Below are 23,276 nucleotides of genomic sequence, written 5' to 3'. Positions count from 1 at the left end.
CTGTGCCTGACAATAGATTGTGGCTAAGTCTGACAGGGCCCTTGGGAAAGAGTGCTGCCCTCTGTCACCATATGCCCTGGAAAGGGTTTCATACCTGTTACGATATCCTGAGGAGCGGGATTCATCGCTAAATCTATGCAGGGTCATTCCTAATTCCATAAAACTAATGATCTGTGAAGCATATTTTAAAGGTGCTTTCTGTGAATAAGCATATTATTCAGACTGTCAGATGTAGTTTTTTTTCCTTGTATTAGTTTTCATTACACAATGATTACATTCCTCTGAGAATACGTTATCAAAAACATTGGAAGGATTGCTTAATCTCCCTTGCAATTCATAAATATCAGTTTATGAATATAAATTTTACAAACTTACTGGTATTTTAGAGCAAATAGACATGTTATTTCCTAAATTGAAAGTAATTCCCATGACAAAAAGATATTTTTCTAGTTTCTAACAAACACTTAAATGTTCACATAAGACAGAATGATGTTAAGCTCCATTTTTTTTAACCAGAAATGTTCTCATGTCATGTGCATTTTGATCTCCTCTCCAAATAACCTTCTTAAGCCCCATATAATTGTGAAGTGTTGAACTTCATGTTAACACTAGGTTTCAAGATATTTTCTGCCCCATAACTTTAATATGGCCAAAGGAAAAAGTTTACAGTTCCCTATTCTGCTCATACATCAGTAGAAACAAGTACTTTCCTTTATTTTTTCCCCCTATATGTAGGATAATTTATGGATAGCTAAATCATTATTTCCCAAATCTTCGTTCACGAAGCCCAGCCATGAAATCATTATTCCATAAAGGATTAGATTAATACATGTATTGAGACTCTTGGTTTATTTGTAGACAACATCATTAAAAAAAAAAAAAAGCTTAACAAAAGCTTGAGATGTGAATTTATGAGAAATGCAGAGAGATGCCAAACTTCTCTCCCACATCCTGATGCAGTGTCTCTATCCTTGCCCAGGAAACATTTCCATGTGGCTACCTCACCCTGTATTCCCCTTCCCATTCCCCCCTTTCATATATGAATAACCTGAAATATCTGAAAATCTCCTCCTAAGGATAAGCATTTGAATAAAAATATTTAAGAATGTGGCAATTAGTTACATACGCTTGAAACAAAGAAAATCCTGGTTATTATCCTGCAAGAAGACATAGTTAGAATTTACCTTCTCTTTCTTCTTGACAAATGGGTACATTTTAATATTGAATGTTTTTGTTAAACAAAGATATTCAAAGGAAAATTATTTCCTATAGAGAAACTGAAGCTAGCAGAAACAGGAGTTTATTAACTAGTTTTTAATTCTTGATGTGGTTATTTTAATTCTCTCAAATCTGTTTTAGGACAGTATCTGGACTGCGTAGGGTGGAAATGCTAATATCAAATCATGGCACTGGAGCTGGATTAAAGAACAGTTTATATACTTCTAATACTTGGGAGGAAATATGCTTGGAGAGTAATGGGATTGTAATGGCCTTGATTGGAAAAAATTAACTTGTTTTTTAAAACTGTGAAGTTAAAGTAGGGTTTTATAACTAATTGAAGAGGATGAGTCTTGAGTAGAAAAAGTACCTTGGAGAAGTACTGGTTACAGTGGTCGCGGGCTGAGAAATATTTTGTTGAAGATCAATCAACTAAATGAAAGCAAAATCTAATTATTAGGTAAGTGCTTTTTTTGACACTTATATGACAGAGATGTGCTCTGGTATGCTCTTTATGGCAACTCAAAAACTGGAGCTCTTGGAAAACAGTGTAATTGAAGAACATCAATTTAGGTGAATGAGAAAATGAAATTCCTCAAATTACCTTGCCCTTCAAACAACACTACACTTGTGTGACTCTTCTTCTCACTTTCACTTTGGATATCTGGAAGTGGGTCAGAAGGAAGAGAATAAATAAAGGTCCTATATATGTCTATAATTCTTTTATTATTGATCTTCCAAAGCCCTTGTTTCATATAAAAAGAAGTAGATGATCACAGTTCCAGCATAAAATTGTTCACTCCCCTAAGTATACGTTCCATCTCCCAGTCCTTCAATATGTCCAACTAAATGGTACCGTATGAGGAAAGCTGTGGACCCTGGTTCTTTGCTTTCTCCCCTGTGCAGTGTCTGGAGCTCCCTTGCTATTAAAAACAAGTCCGTCCAGCAACCTTTGCTGTACAGGTGTCATACATTATGTGAGACACTTCAGAGAAAGTCCTTCTGTGTGAATCTGTGCACTCAACCAGGATATAGAAGGTTATGGGGTAAAAAAGGTCATAAATATTATGCCCTATCCAATTGGTAAAGTCAAGGGGGCACTCAGCACTGGTGGATGCTTATTTTTAAAGAGCAACAAAGAAGATGTCCCAATGTTTTCCCTGCCATTCCTGACAGTACACTAGTGGAAGGTTCAGACACACATACTTTCCTCAAGGCATACAAGGCTGATTCAATCATGTAATCAAACAGACAAAAAACCCCAAACTATCAACCCAAAAAATATGAGAAAAAGAATGTGTTTGATTAAAATGAAATATTTCTCATCTTGATTTGTACTTGCTTATACATTATATTACAGTTTGAAAGAAAAAGATGAACAGCCCAATAGGTGTTTCTAGAGAACAACACAAATGTGCTTATTTTAATCCCTCACCTCCCTGTTTATAATGCCCCAGCTGAGTCTGAATGATCTTGTGAGAAATCCTACTCTGATTTCAAATGGAAATGACAAAATTTGCTTAACATCCTCCCTCCAAAAAAATTACACTCCATAGAAGAGCTGGGTGCAAAGAAGCAAAAACAAGAAAAGAACGTGATGAATTCAAAGAGTAGTTTCCTCCTCTAAAATTCAGGTTATTTAGGACAAATGGCTATGTGGAAAAAACAGTCCATAAAATAAAGAATGAAAAAATTATTTTCAGAATACCAGGAGACTCCCTTCTCAAGGGAATAGAAAGCCCAATATGCCAACCAGATCCACTTCTTAGGGAAGTGTGTTGCCTTCCTGGGGCCTGGGTTAAAAATCTGAAGAGAAAGGTTCCTACACTGGTTCAGCCCTCAGATTATTATTCATTATTGTTTTTTCGGGTAAGCGATGATGAAGTTGCAACTAGAAATTCGAGGGCAACCAAGAGAGACTTTGGGGCCTTGGTAAGACTGGTTAAAGGATCAGAAGCACAGTAGTGTTTTCCTCCATCCTTCCAGTCACAGGGAATGATTAGGAAAGAATCAGGGAAATCCAACAGAACAGTACTTGGCTCTGAGCCTGGTGTCACTGGCAGAATTTTGGGTTCTTTGATCATGATTCAGTTTACTTGACACCAGACCTTCTGGCAACAGACAGGGCACACCTGTTTCAAAGGGTGAAAAGGAGTTTTGAACAAGATTTATCAGGGCTCATTGATTTGAAGGGGGAAAGGGCTAAAATAAACCTGAAGGTATGTAAAAGATGCTGCTGGGGGGCATAGTTCAGTGGTGGATTTGGCAGTGCTGGGTTACTGTGTTAGTGCTGGGTTAGACCCTTTTCCAAATAAGTGATTTTATGATCCTATGATTCTATGATCCTTCTGTATATCCACGACAGAGACGTGGATAGACATGCAAAGATTAGAAAATCTATAGGCATTCATGCACATATTCAAAATAAATTTCAAATATTCTGTCTAAATTTATAAGAGTATTTGCATGCTGATTTCAGTCTTTAGTACTGCTTATACTCCTAGCAACTGAGGTAACTTGGCTAATTTAACACACATCATATTTTTCAGTGGATGGATGCTGAATCTTTTAATATTTTTAAAGCTCCGCTGGGAAAAGCCATTTGTCAACTCTGATTCTGAAATAGTATTTTAGTATTTAGATTAGATTTTCAAAGCCAGTTTTTAAGACCTAGTAAGTGTGGGCTACTTTAGTTTTTGAGGATACCTGGATAAGTCTCTATGGGTTTACAAGAAAACAAAAACTGAACAAACCCATGGATTCATACCACCAAAGGGAGTGCAGAAAATAGAGAAATAATATACACAAAGTTAAAGCCATTATAAAAGAGCTACAAAAACAAAGGGCAGAGGAAAAAGATGAAAAGTCTATTTTTAAGTAAGAAATGTAATTTCTTGTTTTCTATATACAGGAAAATTTTGTCACAACTTTTTTACTAATGTTAAAAAAAATGGGTGTGAATATGACAGGAAAAATGGATAATTAAGATAATTAAGTATCAATAAATCCCGAAATCATTTGACTGATTCACAAAGTGTTTCACATACTTTCAAGTCGGATTTTGATTAAGAAATGAAGTTTGTCAAAATACTACCTGGGTGTCCTGTAGTTATTCAGTTAGCATAAAATGTAAAATCTCAAATTGTACTCAGTAGTTTTGCAAGTGTATTAGACCGTTCATGAATAATTTTTCTTCTTTGAAGTTTTGGCCATAAAGTTGAACTAAGTCTCCCAAAAGCGTGGGAGGATAACTTACAAGTAACTAATTTGCAATGTACACATCTGTTATAGAGAATTTAGCTTTTACTGCTTTGTAAGTCTGAATGTTTTGCATTTCCATTCATTACAAAGGCCATGATTTTGTGTATGAAAATATAGGTTGTTATTGCTTAATTTTGGATTCTGCTTTTTTTGTTCTCTAAAGGATATTTTTTGTGTATTTCCTCTCCAGTCTTTTTTCCACTCATCCATTTCTGAAGACTCATCTCCTGTAGAATAACATATATTTTAAGCTTTTTCCTATTAACTTTCATGAGAATTTCTAAAATTCCTTGACTTTCTGTAAGGTTATTGTTTTGCTACGATATTTATTACCTACTAAAAATTCTTTCTGAGATTCTGGAGAAATAATTCCTTCTAATGTTAGTGTAGAGTTTCAGAAGTAGCAGTAACTAATCATTTGTTCTGTCTATCCTGTTTATACCACTCCAAAAATACTGAGGAATATGTTTCAATTTTTTTAAAAAATGTGTATTTACAAATGCTGTCAAAAGTGTTTCCTGGGTAGCAGTACAGGTGCAAACTAATGCACACACTATCCACGGGAAAAACTTGTAGACCTCATAGGATAAACACTCTTTTTGCTGGCAGCTGGCTTACAGGTCAGCCCCTGTGTCACTATGAAGAGGTCTCATGATGTGCTGCTCCTTTTTTAATAGGATTTTTTTGGCATTTCTGAGAGATGCAGTCAGTTGACCACTAAACATTTCTGTTGGTTTGGGTAAAATATATTTTAATTACATTTGATTTACAAGAATGGAGCTGAAATAAGATTATAGGCCATTATAGATTATATAAGATTATAACACATGGGCTGTGTTATACACATACCTATCTTGTATTTTGAAGTAGAGAAAGCATCTACTGCTAACTCTCTTATGGACTTTTATGTAAGTTAAACATTGGTGTAGACAACCTACTTATGAGTGGCCAACATCTGCCTTAAGCAAAATTGTTTACTCTGGGATAAATTGGACATCCTTTTCATTACCACTCTTTCAGTCAGGAGCCTGGGAATACCAATGAGCACCTAACTGGGCCCTGAAGATGGACAGATTCATGTGCCACCATTTCCGCAGGGACAGAATTTCTAAAGCTGTAAAACCTAACTGAAATTGGCAGATAACCCTAAGTGGATGCAGTTTTACTGCTTTTCCACCGGAATTTCAAAATATCTGTGAAAAGATATCCACCAAGTCACAGAGTCTTTTAAAAAGCTAAATATGGATTTTGCATGCTGCTAATTACCTGTGTACAAGTTAATTGACTGACTTCCTATAAGTTCTTTTGGAAGGAGTTGGTGAAGCAAAAGACAACTTGAAGGGTTAAAGCTGTTACTCCAGTACTGAGTCTGTAACTGATCAGAGCAGTGATCCTGTTTAATTTAAAAAAAAAAAATAGTTTAAATTAACGCTTACAAGAGTGAACAGATGTAGGGGGTAACATTCAAAATTGCCAAGGTGATATCAGGAACTCCTCATGCCTCAACAAGCATACTTTCTTCTATGCTCTTTAATTTAGGAAAATGCTGACAGTGCAGTAAATTTCCTGAATATGAAGGAAAAAAATCTCAGGAGAAAGTTATCCTAGGTTAATTGAAAGACTGCCTGAAAAATCTCATTATCTTAGCAGATATCTTTGAGAGCTCATAAAGTACAGTTAACATTGGAATACTCGCAAAAGGCAAACACAGCTTACCGATTGATAATGGAAGAGAAAAACGGAATTATCAGCTCAGTTTCTGTCTCTGTAAAAATTCTGGGAAAAATTAACTAGCTGTTAAGAACTGAAGAATAATAAAGCCTCAGTTATCATATAGTCCTATATGAGAATTTTTTTACTCACATTTTATCATCAGATGTCAAGGAAATCTTAGCCTCACTGCAACTGCTGGAGTGCAAGTTAATGTGCCCTAAAAGTGTTGACTGGTTGTTACAGTCAAAATGGCTTTCATGGAGATATATCTTGTGCACAGGACATGTGCACTCTCTTTAATGTTTTCTGTATTTCATTAATGAACTAGAAAATGAGTTTGTTTAGTCTTCTAATGCCATGAAGGTAGAAGTGTCAGTTATGTTAAGAAACTCTTAGTGTTCTATAACATTTTGTCAAATTGGAAAATCGTTTAGTTGAATTTCAGAAAGAAACTGTATTAACAAGGACAAGTATCAGATTCTGCACCTGGGAAGGGGCAACTCTGACTGCATGTATAGACCAGGAAATTAGAGGCTGGAGAGAAGATCTGTGGAAAGGAGCCTGGGGGTCCTCGTTGATGGAAATCACAGAATCACGGAATCACATAATATGCTGAGCTGGAAGGGACCCACAAGGATCATCAAATCCAACTCCTGACCCTGCAGGGACCATCCCGAGAGTCACACTATGTGCCTGAGAGTATCATCCCAATATTTCTTCAACTTGGACAGGCTCGGTGCTGTGCTATGAAGAGGTTCTTCACCCAAAGGGTGGTTGGACACTGGAACAGGCACATGGGTGTCCCATGCAGGGCTGGGAGTTGGACTTGAGGATCCTGGTGGGTCCTTTCCATATCAGCATATTCTGATATGGATTCTGTGAATCTATGAACTAGGAAGCACATTTTAGGACAAAAAAACTCTGGTACATGGGAAATAAGTACAGTTGACATATTTTTGCCTGACATATTTGGTTTGCTTTATTTTTTTATCTTGTTTGAATTTACAGGACTAGACAATAGATAAACTAATGGATGACAAACAGTACATGCACATTCAGCAATGACTTTTCACAGTAATGATCTTTTACAAGAAAAGAAAAGGCTTATTATGAAAGAGCATCAACTCTTTTATTACATAAATACATTTTCTATGAGAAACTCTCCATCATTGAATTAGGAATTTGGCAATAAGTGGAAGAAAAATAATTAGAAAAATGTAAAACTTGTAAGTTCTTTTTCTTCCTACCTTACTTTCACATGTCACTCTTATTTTTAGGTCTCAGTAACAGAATTAAATCTTTCCAGATTTAGAATCACTTATCAATTTTTCGATACAATTTACAATATTTCCCCCCTGAAGAATAGGATGCCATTCAGAGGGACCTAGACAAGGTCAAGAAGTGGGCCCACGAGAACCTCATGAAGTTTAACTAGCCCAAGTAAAAGGTACTGCATCTAGGTCGGGGCAATCCCCAGGATCAGTCCAGGCTGGGGGATGAACATTAGTCTTGCATATTTTTTCCTTATTAAGCAATGAAAGCATGCCCCGCCTCTTCTCACGAGGAAGTTGTAAACTGCGATAATGTCTGCAGCTTCCTACTGAGGGGAAGAGGAGGGGCAGGCACTAATCTCTTCTCTCTGGTGACCAACGACAGGACCTGGGGGAATGGCCTGAAGTTGTGACAGGGGAGGTTTAGGTTGGATATTAGAAAAAGATTCCTCCAGAGGGTGGTTGGGCACCGGAACAGGCTCCCTGGGGAGATGATCACAGCACCAATCCTGAGAGAGTTCAAGAAGCATTTGGACAATGCTCTCAGGCACATGGTGTGACTCTTGGAGATGGTCCTGTGCAGAGCCAGGAGCTGGATTTGATGATCCTTGTGGGTCCTTTTCAACTCAGCATATTGTGTAATTCTGTGTATACTGCACAACAGCATAAAAACCACATTAATGAGTTCATAAAAACCACATTAATGAAATGCTCAACACAGAAGTATAAACAGAGCCTTCTCAAGAAAAAATAGTGTATTTTGGAGCCATGGGGGGAAAGTAATTTGTCCTAATCAGATGGCAATTTCTTGGAGAACATCCAAAAAATTTGAAATATTAAATGTGTATCTCAGGTAAATAGTCAGCTTTTATTTCAGTGTCCAGTAGTGCTGATCTCAAAATTTCTTAGTACTTAAATTGAATTAGTACTTAAATAGAATTTTCTAATTTGGTCCAATGCTGCAATGTTCCTATATTTTTGTAATTAATTTTATCAGTATATTTAAAAATTCTGTACATTTTTTGTCAACTCTTATTGGAAATCTTTAGAGTGCTTAAAATGTTCAGCATCACAGCAAGAAAATTATGAAGAAATTGTTAGAGTAACAGAGTAACAAGGGAAATTTATATATTGAATTAAAGAAATTTAGGAAATAATAAATCATTTTAAATGTGACACATGAGGGTTTAACAATGGTTTCGTGGCATCAGTATTAAACAGGATCAACTAAATCAGCTGGAATTTTCTGCAATAATCATGTTCATTATGTGCGATATGAAAAAGATAAATTTTACTGATTGCTTTATTTTGTTTTGTTTTCCGTGTCTTTTATTGCCCATTCCATATAGCCTTTGAAAAAAGCATAGGCAGAATCTACCAGCAAAAAAATCAAAGGAATGCATGATGCAGTTTTAATGGAAAATCATATTTATGGAGAACATGCAAGATGAAGCTGTGCAAAATACACTCCAGTGAAAAACTGAAGAAGTGATTATTAATTGTTTTACAAGCACTTTTATGAGGCCTATTATTTTCCAAAAGAAAAGGCCTGTTATTTAAAAAAAAATCTTATCCAACAACTTTCCTTCCATTTGAAAACATGGTACTTTCTATACTGTAACAAGGGCAGGTGTCCTGCTAGAACAGCACGGTGCTGGTGTATGTTATGGCAGGTACAATGAGCAATATTCTCTCATGAAAGATTACCTCCTGATGAATGATAATCACTGTAAACAGCTGGGTGCTATTTGAATGGGTGGATGGTGGTCCCACCTAGCTGACAGCCCATGCATGTGTTTTATCTCATCATACCTTTCAAATCTTACATGGAGTCAGGCAGAGACTTGGAAGAAGCTTCAGAAAGTTATGAAGAAAGAAATGAAGAATCGCAGGCTATCAAATGATATTGCAACAAATAAAGCAAAAATACAGGCCTTTATTATTGTCTGAGTTTATCTATGACAAGGAAGACCTTTTTGAAGCTGTATTTGGGAACTAAAAAATGAACTGCTTGACACATAGAGATAACAAGAGGCTTCATCCAGATTCTCATTCTTTGGCTTGTTGAGACTGCACTGAAATATCCAGCTGAAATCTTGATAGGTGTTGTAGGAGGGTTTGAGTTTAATTTTTCAGTATTTTCAACTGCATGTAATAGATTCCACTTAAAAATTCCCTTCTTTGCGTACAGTGACAATTATGAAATAAAATTAGCTTTTATTTTTTCTTCCAATAACTGGAAAATGGGACAAGAACACAAAATTTCTGGTTCTAACGTCAATTTCTGGGAATCAAAGTTTTACAGTTTTATGCAGTCTGACTACTAAGACAAAACATTCCAAAGTGCAAAACATAATTATTAAATATCATTTTCGTTATTTATGACCCATTTGATTGCAACAATTCACATTATTTGCATCCTTGAAACAAAATCTTGAAGCAGATGGCATCTTTGGCATTTATGGGGACCAGTGTATTTTTACTTCAGGATGGAGCTTTTCACTGTATATTCTTCAGGTTATAGGGCTTTACATATGCACTCCATGGAGTGCATGATACTCAACCAAGCAACTTAGTTAAACTGTTAGTATCAGTTTTAGTGACTATGAAATAATATTTCCAAAAGTTAAATCCAACATGTTTAGTGTGTAAAATGCATTGGTCTAGTATTTCTCTTAAAGTGAAAATCAAAGGTTTTTCTGAGTATTTCTCATTGGAATTTATATGCCGGGGCTCAAATCAATGTCTTGTTTTGTTTGGGTTTCATCACCTTTTTTTTTTTTTTTCAAATGTAAAAATTATATTTATGATTGACCTCTCATTTTTAACCAAACTTGTTTCCAGTTATTGTGGGCACTTTTCATCATTCTGTGGAATCATGGAATCATAGGATGTTTTGTGTTGAAAGGGACCTTCAAGATCATCTAGTTCCAACCCTTTATCACGAGTAAAGATGCCACCCGCCAGATCAGGTTGCTTAAGGCACCAATCCAGACTTGCCCTGAACACTTCCAGGGATGCGGTATTCACATTGTCCTGGGGCAATCTGTTCCAGTGCTTCACCACCCTCTGATAAAAGAATTTCCTTGTGATATCTCATCTAAATATCTCTTATAGGCCAAAAGGATAAGTTTTGTCTGTGTAAAAAGTTGCTCTCCCTCTTTGTTATAAGTCCCCTTTAATTACTGGAAGCCCATAAGGACATCTCCCCAGAGCCTTCTCTTCTCCAGAGTGAATAACCCCTGCTCTCTCTGTCTTCATAGGAGAGGTGCTCCACCCTCCTGCTAATCTCTGTGGCCTCACCTGCACTCACTCCAACAAGTCCAAGACTTCCTTGTGTTGAGGAACCCAGAACTGGATGCAATGCTCCAGGTGAGGACTCACCAGAGAAGAGTAGAGGGGCAGAATTACCTCCCTCAACATGCTGGTCATGTCGCTTTTGATGTATTCCCGGATATAGCTGCCCACCTGGGCTGCCAGCACACATTCTTAGCTCATGTTCAGCCTTTCATCCTCAAGAATCATCAAGTTGTTCTCTCCAGGACTTCTTTCAATGACTTTTTAGAAACACAGAATCATAGAATCTCCCTCCGCTGGGAAGGAACCCATAAGGATTATCGAAGTCCAACTCCTGGACCTGCACAGGACAGCCCCAAGAATCCAACTATGTGCCTAAGAGCACTGTCCAAACACTCCTTGAGCTCTGGCAGGCTTGGGGCCACCACCACTTCCCTGGGGAGCCTGTTCCAGTGCTCAATCACTCTCTGGATGAAGAATCTTTTCCTAATACCCAGCCTAAACCATCTCTGACAGAGCTTCATGCTGTTCTCTTGGGGCCTGTTGCTGGTCACCAGAGAGCAGAGATCACTGCTGTCCCACCACTGTCCCTTGTGAGGAAGCTGCAGACCACGGTGAGGTCCCCATTCGGCCTCCTCTTCTCCAGGCTGAACAAGCCAAGTGACCTCAGCTGCTCCTCATATGGCCTCCCCTCTAGATACTTCACTATCCTCATGTCCCTCCTTTGGATGCTCTCTAAAAGGTTTATATTCATATGTTGTGGCACCCAAAACTGTCCCCAGGACTCGAGGACTCGACCTGTATAACATGTACATATTACCTTATAAACCTCTATGAATGTTCTTCCTCAGGAAGGGTTCAACAAATCGATATCAATACATTGACAAAGATATTAAAGAGAACTGATCCCAAAACTGAACTCTGAAGGACACCATTTTTCACCGGCCTCCACCTAGACATAGAGCCATTGATCACAACTCTCTGGCTGCATCCATCTAACCAGTTTCTTATCCACCAAATAATTCACCCTTCCAGCCCAAGTCTCTCCAATTTGATGATAGGGGCATCATGTGGGACTGTGTCAAAAACCTTCTGTAATTGTTTAGGTAGATGACATCAGTCAGTCTTTCCTTGTCTACTCTTGCAAAAACTCCACCATTAGAAAGGCACCTGACTGGTCAGGCATGATTTACCCTTAGTAAAGCCATGCTGGCTGCCTTGGATCACCTTCTTGTCTTACATGTACCTTAGCATATCTTCTAGAAGGTTCTGCTCCATGATCTTTCCAGGCACAGATGTGAGGGTCTTTTCCCTTTTACCAGTCACCAGGGACTTTGTCTGACTGAGCAACTTTTCCCTTTTTCCAGTCACCAGGGACTTTACCTGATTGACATGACTTTTCAAATATCATGGAGAGTGACTTAGCAACAAGAGGTCCCAAACTTACAGTGGGAGGGACTTCACTCATTCTACCCCCACTTGGAGTTTCAGGGACTTGAGAGACCTGGAAAGCCTGACTGCCAGGGGAGGCTGAGATGAAGAGCTTGTTGAATAACTCAGCCTTCTCCATAGCCTTTGTCACCTGTTCTTTCTCATTTATCGGGCTTGGGGGGTGAGGGTTTACACTACATTACTTTCTAATCTGTGTGTTTATAGAATCACTTCTTGTTATTTTTCACATCCCTTGTAAAGTCGTGTTTCATCTGTGCCTCAGCTTTCCTGATCTCATCCCTACACATCCTTACTGTATCCCATCCTTACTGTATCCCTGTACTTTTCCCAAGCTACATGTCCCTGCTTCCACTGGCTGTGCATTTCCTTTTTGCTCCTCTGTATGAGGAGCAAATCCTTGCTCAGCTGTGATGATTTCTGCCCTTCTTTGTTTGATTTCCTACACACTGTGATGAAGACTCTTTCCTCAAGTGGTCTTACAGTGTTGCCAGCTGTGGTCAGCTCCTCTGTCCCTAAGGAGAGTTTTCCAGGGGATCTTATCCACCAATTCTTAACAAGTTGGAGATTTGCTCTTCTGAAGTTGTATCCCCTTAAAATTATCAACACAAAGTAGTTTAAAATAAAATTAAATATATTTAAAGCATGTTTTTCTAACAGATATCTGTTGTATTGTACTGTCTATTCTATTCTATTCTATTCTATTCTATTCTATTCTATTCTATTCTATTCTATTCTATTCTATTCTATTCTATTCTATTCTATTCTATTCTATTCTAATTTTTTGAGCCTACTATATATAAGGGGAAAGTGAATTAACTTCTTAGTTGGTGGGCTCAATCTAGTGATTAACATACTATTTTAATTTGACATTTGCAAAAGTGAAATCTGGTCCTTTTTAAAACAAATAGAATTAAGATTAATGTCTAACTCTGGAACTAAGACAAAAGTCTGTTTCTTTTACACAGAGAAAAAAAGATAACTAGATGTGTGTAAAATATGTAAGACCTGAAACTTATTGGGGTGAGCCTTTGTCCATGGATGATTTTGTCAGTTATGTTACCTTCCTGTTCCCCACAGTCCATAAAGTAGTAAGAAAGTTTAGAGAGTACCAGCAACACCAATCACAGAGATCTAAATGAAAGCCATGATATCTAGTAAATGATTGGTCTTGAAGTTCAGAAATTTATGTTACTAGTTGGTCTAAACTGTAGCAATGAGTGCTATGAATGCCCTAAAAAAATTCTTACTCTTAAAAGTTATATATTACCATATTATATTTTTTTTTATTTTTCTGAATGACTAAAACATAAAACCTTGCAGCAGTTTCTTTTTCTGGCCAAAACAGACTTATTCATAAGCATTTAAAAAGACCAATAAAAAAGGGAAATCCTATAGATTCTCATGAAAAAGTTCTACAAGAATTCTTGCTTTTAAACGATGAGCCTATCTGATATTATAATACATTTTAATGCTGCATAAAACATTTTAATGCTAATGAATTTCCCATTAGAATGGAGTATCTCTGTAGACAATACTCATACTACAGCACTTGCCTTCTATGGAAGTGGATGAAGTTCAGAGGGAAAAATGCATCAAAATGCACTTGATTCTTCAGGTCAAAATCCTGAGTGTTTTTTGAAGAGGTCCAGCTCATATAGATAATATCATTCATCTCCTCACTGTTTAGATCACCTTTAATAAAAAGGGTCATGGAGAAACATGTAGGTCTCTCAGATTCTCATATAAAATTGTGTCAACCCACTCAAAAGATATCTCAGCAAACTTTTACATGCTTCCTACTATGATTAAGGTTACAAAAGTTGCTGTAGTAATAGTAACCATGATATATGATGATTCATAATTTCCTTGCCTCTCTTAATTTTTTTTTTAGTTTTGATTTGTTTGGGGTTTTTTTTGTAAACAAAATCTGTTTTGATAATTGTACTTGTAAAATGATCTGTAAATATGTATACTTTTTAAAGTGAAACTAATGGCTCAGAGCAACAATAACATCTAGAAACTCTAATTTATCTCTTCAGATTTTTTTTTTTTTGTGTTTTAATTTTAGCATTGTAAGCACCAGAAAGTGGAAAATCTAGAGCTGTGCTTTGAAAATGAGTTTGAATTATTTTGTTTCAAATGAATATAGACATGCAAAAAGGCTTATCTGCACAGGTGGTTTGTGTAAAGGAAGCAGAATTATACACAGTTTGACAAAAGGTCACAAAGGAATAAATGCAATTCTTTTTGAACTTGACAATAATTTATTAGAGCTTTGCTTAATTCAAGTAACAAAATGGCACACTAAAGCTTCACAATTCTCTTTTGTATACATTCATTCCACCATCTTCACTCAATATGAAAATAAACTGTCTATAGTGAAAAAGAAGGAAGTCAGTGTTGAAAGACAGCTAGTTAACCCTTTGGGCAAAAATTTGAGGTGAAATCCCAAGACCTTACAATTCATCGTATCGTCTTTTTTTTTTTTTTCTTTGTTTTTCTGAAGCCCCAGTAAGAAAATCTACATGTTCAATGGGTGTTTTGGTGCGGACTGAAAGTCTTGTATTTTTGTGTGGAAGTGGCATATAAGGCTAATCCAATGGGACAAAATTAAAGTGCTGTTTTTTGATCCACAGGAATCACTTATAGTTGTCTTGCAAAGTGTTTTTTCCCTGCTAAGGTCACATCTGATTCTCCTAAGAGGTGGCAAGAAGAAACTGTGTTTTAGAGCTAATTGCCGAAATCTTTCTCTGACTGTAATGGCTGTATACCAGCCAACGTTGACTACTTCCACTGTTGCTCATACTGTCTGATTTACTCACATGCATATAGGTTGAACTGAGCTATATCACTTTTAAGTTTGGACACAAAACAAAAGTATGCATCTAGATTTTGAAGAACCTCCAATGTGTTTGTGAGGAACTGTAAAGTTACAGACACTCATGAAGAGATAAGTGCCATAGAGGTAAATTTGATAATATAATGTACTGTGAGCATTACAAACAAGCAAGGATTTTGGCTTGGTATACATGGACTACCTCTATATCACTCTGTAATTTAACAAGTAAATGTGTTAGAGCAGGAGTACACAGCCTCCATTCAAATGTCACTAACTGAACTAGCCAAAGAAATGTCCTTAAAGTATCAGAGAGGTGGAACATCTGGGAATACAAGAAGTCCCAAAAGCTTCTGCATCAGTATTTCCTGTGTGGTCTGCATCCCATCTGTGAGCTCAAGCACAGCCTTCAGGCCAGGGTAGCACTGCCATAGGGAGCTTAAGACCATACTGGTTTTTTCATTAAGAGTGAGATGAAACAAGATGGTAGCAAAACATGAGAAGCTACCAAAGTGCATCATGTTGGTTGTGATACCAGGTTAGTACCACAGGACCAATGGTACACTGGCCATCAGTGCTCAGAGGTGTTTGTGAATACTGCAACTCAACTTGGGCTTATTTTTTACATTGTAGCCAGTGTAGAAAGCACAGGTTCTTGCACAGATTCAATTCATCAGATGGAAAATTCAAGTTCAAATGTAATTCTTGCTTGCCCATGCCAGGAAAGAAACTGTGTGCCAATATACTTTGAAACGTTGGCTTACTAGTTCTAGAAGAGAAGCCGATGGGACACACCATCTGCAATGCTGGGCAAGATGTCCATGGCACACTGATTCATGTCATAGCATTTGTTATCTGCCAGTTCTTAACTGATATGACTTTAACAGAACTTTTCCTGTACATTTATTATTGTCATGAAACACAGGTCATACCACGGGAACTCTGTGGGTCTGTGCTGATAACCTTTTCCTCTGACCAAGTATTTTTGTTCTGTTTTCTGTCTTTCAGTTATACAGTCCTATGACAATCTTGATCTATACAGTCCTATACTTTTAAGAATCCCCAATAAGGAAGCTTGTCAAAAGCTGCTTGAGTATTAAAAGAGAATTGATGTTCAGCTATGAAAGTGGCTCATGTTCCTTTTACACCTCAATCATATATTGATCCTACAGATTCTCTGGAAGATTTCCTACTTTTGAAGTGTTACTTCTGACCTATGACATTAAAATTACATGTTTAACTCATTAGAATTAATGCTCCTCCCTTTCTCCTGCTTTGACATATTTCTGCTTTTTGAAGATTTGTATATATTTTTAATTCTAAACACCTCTTTCTCTCTGCTTTAAACAAATCAGCTCTCTCAAGTTCTTTGAAATACCTTTTATGAATATTAGAACCTTCTTTGACAACTAGCTTGAGTATCCAATACAGTGTATTTAAATATTTTAAAAAATGTAATCTGAAAGCATTTCAGACCCTTTGATGACTTATTTTTTTTATTATTTTGGGCTAATTTTCTAGTTGCTTATATGTATTGTGAAAATGAAGTGAAATAATTTCTTTCCTGTACTGCTTGGCTTTCTGGGTAGACTTCTACTATAGTTCATCTTGATACCTGATGAGGGTATCAGGTGAGGGATTGCTCTGATGAGGACTTCTTGGGTCATTCTATGTTCAAGACAGAGCTTTATTTGCAAGCTTTACTTGAGAAGTTCACCTCCCTAACCTGTGAAGCCATGGCTTCACTGATGTTTAGTGCGTTCTCTGACTGTAAATGTTGAGGGCAGGTTGGCAGCAACCTCTCTGCACAGCTTCTACTTACAGAATATGATAAAAATGTAATGTTGCTCTTTGGAAATTTTGACTTACTATTTTCTTGCTACAGGAGAGCAGAGACCCTACAGGAATGTATTTATTATGAGTTATTTACAACTTCTTTGTGCTACTTGCAGAATTCAAGCATATAACAATAGTGGCACAGAGCAAACTGGGGTGATACAATGGAGCACACATGACTTTGAGTGATATACTGACTACACAAATTGCAAAGGGACCTTGTAAGCAGACAGCATCCGGATAACCACCTGTGGTATATTCTGTGGTGCTCTGTCGTTCGGTCAGAAACACTGTGGTAACTAGACAGTGTAGAAATCTGGGAAATTAAAACCTGAAGTCGCCTTTGGGAGAAATTTTTCAACATAATGTATACGCAAAACACAGATAAATGATATATAAGAGCTTTTTTCCAGAGCTCAACAGCCATAATTGAAGATTGTGTTAAAAACATTTAAAGAAATCCAAATTTGTATCCCATTCATTGCAAAATTCATAATTTTAAAGAAGTTTCAACACATGGACCTGACAGTAGTTTTGAAAATATGTACGGTGAAGAGTTTCTTTTTGTTGAACCTCAGCAAAAAGCCTGCCTTTCTTTCAGGTGCAAAAGTCATCTAGAAATCTGCATGAGCTGGAGATTTTGAACTCTTGAAAAGTCAGAGACTTTAGTTTTTTTAAAATGCAAATTTAAGGAAGGAAAAGTGGTTGTCCCCCACTGTAGCCTTCAAAAACAATATATGAGCAATGCATTTCATTTTTTCTGAGTCACTACAGTAGGCAACAGCCACCTCTAAATCCTCTCTGTGGACTGATTTCCTATTTACAACATGAAAACATCAGTGTGAAGTTTGGGATGATTTTCCCAACAGAAAAAAAAACACTTGGGCTTGGTTTTGACTACAATCCTTTAAATGTCACAGAGGCACATGGCATGACTTATTTCCAGTAGGTACAGATAGTCCCCTGATAGCAGAAATGATTCACCTCATAGAAGCAAGAAGTGAGTGGCTCTGACTTTACATATAGCATAGAGCTATGGAACTGAGAAACTCCTTTCGGTGAGTGTCAGAGAGAGAGGAAGCCTGCAAAAATCGCCATAGCAAGCACAGTACATCCATTAGCTTTAGGTTCTCCCTTCCTTAGAACCATCCCTCCTCTTCTTTATTTTGCTTTGTAGCACCCAGCTTTGTTTTGTTAATCTGGGTCCTACTATTTTTGTGGTGCTTGAAGCTGTAGCAGAGCAAACCTTCGATTTCTGCTTGCATTCTGCTATGCTCCATCAGCTGTCACACAGAGTTGTGGTAATCACCAGGTTTCAATGGTGTGTGTCTGAAAAATAGACCAAAAGCAATGAAATCACAACAGTGTGAGATCACTCATACCAGATTTGGGAATCTGCAAAAGGTTGGGCATTTGCTTTAAATTTTTAATAATTCAGTAGTTTTAATGGTCTCGCTTTATTTATCCTAAGCTTCTTTTGGTCCAACCAAGGAGCAGAGATTTCCCTGCAAATCTGTCATCCTCCCTTCCTTAATTCTCCAGCACCCCATCACTTCCCAGGAAGACCCAGGGGCTGCTCACATCCTGTAGCCATGCAGCCGTGGGGATGTCCAAGCAGCACAACATCCCACAAAGACAACTGTGCAGAATGACAACTTGCAGTTTAGCACAGCATCTACAGTGACATCTATGTGATCAGTCTTCCCATAGACTGTCTCTTCTCGCAAAAACCATCTTCCAGACTTCATTCCAGACTGAATGTCATTTCATGAATATTGCTTCAGGACTAACACAAGAACTTCTCCTTGCTTCAGTAAAATTGGAAAGCAGTCAATGTCTCTCCGGACAGTTGAACCACTTCCTCCTTCTTTGATTTAAATTCACTAGTTGACTCATAGTTGGGAAGATTCACCCTGGAGTTCCCTGGATCACAGAGTAAACAGGCAAATAACCACATCTTAGACAAGAATGCGAGTTTTCCAAACACCGTGAATTATTGTTATCACAGTTCTTTTTCAGACCTCAGTTTAGAATTGTAGAAAACACAGCAATTACACTCATATTGGCTGGGCTTTGCAGCATATATATGTGAAAGACTTAAAAAAATATTAGCACTGGAAATATCCACACAGGTTTTTTTCATCTGTGATTTTCTCAAAGCTCCCAAAATGTTCTTAACTGTCCTTTACCATTTAAGCTGTTTATATTCTGCCCAGGGGAAAATAAAAAGCAAAAAACTGAAAATAATCAAACATTTACCAATAGAAGTACTTTGCTGAAGTTTCTGTAGCAAAAAATACAAGTATAAGTACCCTATGCCCCTCTTCATCTTCACTGCTGCCCCACAGCTGCTCCCCTAGCTTGTGGTACTCACACAGCTGCAATGTGACCTGGACCACTTCCCTAAGCTGACAGCCACAGAGTTGGTTTTAACTAAATTATGTTTAACCTGGCTCAGCCCCAGTTCAGCTCATTGCTTTAGCTCTTTCCATGGAAATGAACATCCACAGATGGAGGAAATCCTACTACTCAAATCTCTGCTTCCAACCAGAGAAATCTTCATAAAACCACAACCTCAGCATCAGATTTAATTGTGTCAAACTGAGATATTTGATGAGACATTGACTGCACTAATCAAGTAATGCTGAGGAACCTACCTGAGCATAACGTATTAGTAAAAAGCATTTTCTGTGTACCACAATGAGCCTGTAAAGCAAAAGACATAGAAGTAAAATTCATTCCATTTCACAAGTGGAGAAATCTTCACAGTATCATATCAGAAGAGAGATGCTGCTCTGATAGAAGACCAAAAGAGGCATACAGAAATGAAAATGACCTGCAGATAACAAATATTGCTCCCCAGCATCTATATGAATGTTTTATTAATTAAATTCTCTATTTATTCATGCTAGAGAGTTAAAGCAAAATTGCAATCTGTTTTAGATAATTTAGTAATTTCCTACACAGAATTTCTTGGAATAAGTTTAAAGAATGATTCAAATAGTTTAATTGAAAAGATGTAGTTCAGTGTACATGATAAAGCTGTAGCAGTAAAATACATTTGTCTTGTTTGCTGTGCAAATGGTACTGTCATACCTGTGTTTTGCTGTGCTGGATATATGGCTGACTGGGTTTAGCACCAGTGTGAACAGAAGGGGGTGGTGTTACCTTAGCTTGTGCAAGGCTGTATTCTTCCTAAGAACAGAACAAAAAAATTACCCCTAACTTCATTAGATCCACTGAGAAAAGAAGACACCTAGAATAAGAAACAAACTGACATTGCTTACGTTAAATGAGACTTCTAAAACTCTTTATTGTCATTTGATATGGTTTTTTCTGCCCCTCCTACTCAGTATTGTGGCATTAGTTGATTAACAAAAGACACATGAAATGCAAAGAGATGTTTAGTGTATAGTTCCGCAGTATTAATATACAATGCTCCAGTTTTCATGCTATTTTATTTTTGAAAATCCATTATATGCATAGCAAGACAATGTAGTCATAAGTGATACCTGATCTGGGATTCAGAAGACTCTCCGTATGCCCAGTTTGTTGGAGTGAGGTGGGAAACGAGAGAAGATGAGGCAATATCCTACGTCTGTGGAAGAGAACTACAGGTACCCCGTGATCATGGTAATGTCAAGTAACAGCTGTGCTCTAAGGAAAAATCTATTGTAGGAAGATTTTGATGAGCTAGTGATAGCAAAGGGAGCTATGCTGTGCCACTGAGACAAGGAAGCTTACTGGGAACTATTGTAGAGGAGGTCCAAACTAGAAAGATTTTTAGCTTTTGGTTGTCTCTATGTGTGTGTGTGTGTGTGTGTGTGTGTGTGTGTATGTTTGTTTGTATAGGCATGTAAGAAAGTGAAAAACCTTCTTTTCATTCTTTGGCAAAGTAGCAATTGGTCTGTGGGATTGGTTATTCAGTCAAAATCCCACACTGTACTTCATTAACATAATAATTCTTACATATACAAAATTTGTTACATAAATACATATACTCGCAGCTAGATTTTAATGAAAGGAGCAAAGGTGTATGAGATAAACACATTCAGACACAAAAAGTTACTTAAGTATTATATATCATTTGAGGAGAATACATTTAAAAATGATATGACAAAAAAAATCCACTGCTATTCTAAAAGCTTTTTAGAATCTAGCTAGAATTGTTAATCTAAAGATTACTTTGGAAGTTTATTTAAAAATTATGCTCTGTACTCAATTATCTTGAAGTAGTGTACAAGTAGATTGTCTTCCAAAAATTTCCTCTGGGGATAGAAAACAATTTTTTGTAGTCATCATTTCTCAGACAGCTTACTTGTATTTTTCTGTCTCCTGCACTGCCGATAATTTTGATGCACAAAAATGTCAAGTTTTTAAAAGGTTGGATTTTTTTCCAAGGTGAAGCTAAGTGTTCCTGACATCATGCAAAGTAGTGTGAGGAGAAAAGAGAGTTTTGAAAACATGCATTTATGACTCTTTGAAACTGTGATAACCACTTGGAGTCTTGGCAGTGTATCATCACTGACCTTTTCCTGTGAGTACTCATAATTGCAGAGATATTAATTAATCAAGTTTTACTAAAATGTTTTGAAGATGTAAGATTTCAGACACTGTAAGTATGACATAAAATCTAACATTTTGTTTACTTATCTGCAGAACAGTCTGCTTAGGGGAATATGTATGCATAGTAAAAGACTGAAAACCATAGAAGTCACAGTAGCAGCAGGTGTAGGAAGGAAAAGATACAGTCAGTATATATTTCTCTATAGTCATCCTCTTTTACACAAACATGGCTTTCAGAGACAGCAGTACCATACGTACGTTGACTTTTTTCCACTGGAGTCTAAGTAGTGCTACATGCTCCCTGGAGGAAAGTCCACAGTCTCAAAAAAAAAAAAAAAAGCATTCTTAAAGAACTTGGTTTGCAAGACCAGCTGGTCTTATGTTGCTTGTTGTAAAAATGTTAGGTTTGCTTGATGTTGCAAGTTAGCATAGCAAAATGTTACTGAAATCTCGGTATTGGACGAGGTAATTACTTCAATTTTTCTTATTCCCAATTTAACTGTGAAATTAAGCATGTGCTTAATTTTAAGCACATGTGTAAATCTCATTGAAATCAGTAGGATTTAGGCACATATTTAAGTGCTTTGCTGAATTGGGGCCAGTACAGAAATATGACTAATCTCATTAATAAAGGAAACAGGAGTTAGTCCAAGTTACTTAATCACAAACAGTCTTCTTATGGAGAAAGAGCTGTGCTTTTTACGTCTTCATTGTTTTACACTTTAAAAAACAAATTCAAACCAGAAAGGGAAATTCTATTTTCTATAACATAATGATGCTATAATTTGTGGAGCAACACCTTCACAATTGTTCTTTTGCTTGTTTGTGCTACTGACAATTTCCCACCCCCCGGTAAGTCTGTGCTCAGTTTGGCAATTCGTTTCAAAGCTAATCCTCACAGCTCCACATCTATGATTGAAGCAACATGAGTTGAAAGCTGGCTGAGGTTTTAGACCTCAGGGTTGGGTGTTTTTTCCTCCTTGCAGAATGTCTAAAGAAGAATTAAAGCAATTTTCTTAGATTTGCTATTCAAAACTGTTCAGCTACTCAGTTTGTGTTTTTTTCCCTGTGGATTGCAATAATAATCTTTGTACATCCTACTTAATCTGCAGGTGAGTAGTTGTGATTTGCCCATATAAATCAGGTAATGTATTTTTTTATGAATGTGAGTATAATTCTCAAAAAGTGAACATTACATAGCAACTCATAAGAATAATTTCTTCAGACTGATTCAGAAGTTTCATCCTGTGGAAATATTCATCTATTAGTGTTGAAAGACAGCAAAAAAAATACAGGGAACATAATTTCAACTAATATATAACTGCACTTTTGTTCGTTTGATTGTCTTTGTTATTATTGTTTGGTGGGTTTTTTGCTGCTTCTTTGTTTGTTTTGTTAAGGGAGAACCCAGTCAATATATAATAAAAAGTAGACGTTCAAATAGAAGTTATGATAATAACTTGTTACACACACACACACACACACACACAAGTCGATTATTAGATTAATTTTATGGGCATAAAAATCCCCTCAAAACCCAATAAGATAAGGAAAAGGCAGAAAGCATAAAAAAGTAAGGACATCGCCAAGGAATTCAAAACAAAGACAAGAAAAGGAAAATCTCAGCTAGAAGAAAATAAGAATTTTAATGTAAAGACAGAAGCAACACGTCCAACAGTTACAAAACCAAGTTTCCTTTTAATCTCTTTTCTTGATCTAGTCTAAAAATTTTGTATGTCCTGAAGTGTACCAGGTGGGTTTATAGGAGCTGAAACTCAAAGCAATTCTCTACTTGCTTCCAAATGGTGTTTCTTTGCTCTTGCATT

The 23,276-nt window shown here is 36.9% G+C and overlaps 1 long non-coding RNA gene across 1 annotated transcript; it reads right to left on the bottom strand.

Annotated features, from left to right (window-relative positions):
* Positions 1–15,638: 15,638 nt before the first annotated feature.
* On the bottom strand, positions 15,639–20,184 carry LOC135407463 (uncharacterized). The gene is made up of 3 exons (XR_010426886.1): positions 19,981–20,184; positions 19,542–19,590; positions 15,639–18,213 (listed from the first exon to the last, which is right to left on the bottom strand). It is a non-coding gene; the product is annotated as an uncharacterized LOC135407463 (long non-coding RNA).
* Positions 20,185–23,276: the final 3,092 nt, after the last annotated feature.

The sequence above is a fragment of the Pseudopipra pipra genome, chromosome Z (genome assembly GCF_036250125.1).
Source record: "Pseudopipra pipra isolate bDixPip1 chromosome Z, bDixPip1.hap1, whole genome shotgun sequence".
NCBI classification, from domain to species: domain Eukaryota; kingdom Metazoa; phylum Chordata; class Aves; order Passeriformes; family Pipridae; genus Pseudopipra; species Pseudopipra pipra.
The sequence above is the reverse complement of the archived record's forward strand: the minus strand, read 5'-3'. Positions and strand labels throughout refer to the sequence as shown.